Raw genomic sequence first — 820 nt, forward strand, 5'->3', positions numbered from 1 at the left:
TCCCCTCAGAGACCAGTGAAGTCCCCTCAGAGACCAGTGAAGTCCCCTCAGAGACCAGTGAAGTCCCCTCAGAGACCAGTGAAGTCCCCTCAGAGGACCTTGGATAGAAGGAGACACGATGACTTTAACAATATTTGATAAACTTTTACTGAAAATCAGGAGCAGAGCTGCTGCATGGAAGGAGAACCTCAGTTTAGCCTGTTAGCTTTAAATTAGCACCTGAGCTAATACACATAGCATTAGCTCCTAAGCTAATATTAGCTTGGAGCTAACGTGAAAACTAACCAGCAAAACTGAGGTTCTCCTTCCATGAAGCAGCTCTGTTGTTCATCAGTTTCAGATTATTTTTAACATCTTTGTTTTAAAGTAAAAGTTGATCAAATATAAATGTTGCAGGTAATCCTGGATTCCTTTTAAAGCACAATATTTTCCCTGAGCTGTGAATGTACGACGTCAGAGGAGCAGCAAAACGAGAGTAAAGAGCTGTTTACAACAACAGACTGGTTCCTGTTCCTGTCTGCCAAAATACTTTCTGTAAATATCATTTTATTCTTAGAAATATAAGATTTATTTTATAAAAGTTATACGAACAAGTCTGTGGAGAAACAAAGTTTTATTTGTGTGGATTTTCCAACCAGCAGCAGCAGCAGCAGCAGCGGTGTGGAGGAGACCTTGTTCCTGTTGTGGTGCTCGTCTTTCAGGGCAACTTTTACCAAAGTTCTTCTGGTTCAACTGTTTCTGCTGCAACAAGTTCAAAAACAACTCCTGTCAGAAACTTTAAATCAGGCGAAGCTCGTTAACAAACAAACATCTGTTTGTA

This window comes from Austrofundulus limnaeus, unplaced genomic scaffold (assembly GCF_001266775.1).
Source record: "Austrofundulus limnaeus strain Quisiro unplaced genomic scaffold, Austrofundulus_limnaeus-1.0 Scaffold144, whole genome shotgun sequence".
Classification (NCBI taxonomy): Eukaryota; Metazoa; Chordata; class Actinopteri; order Cyprinodontiformes; family Rivulidae; genus Austrofundulus; species Austrofundulus limnaeus.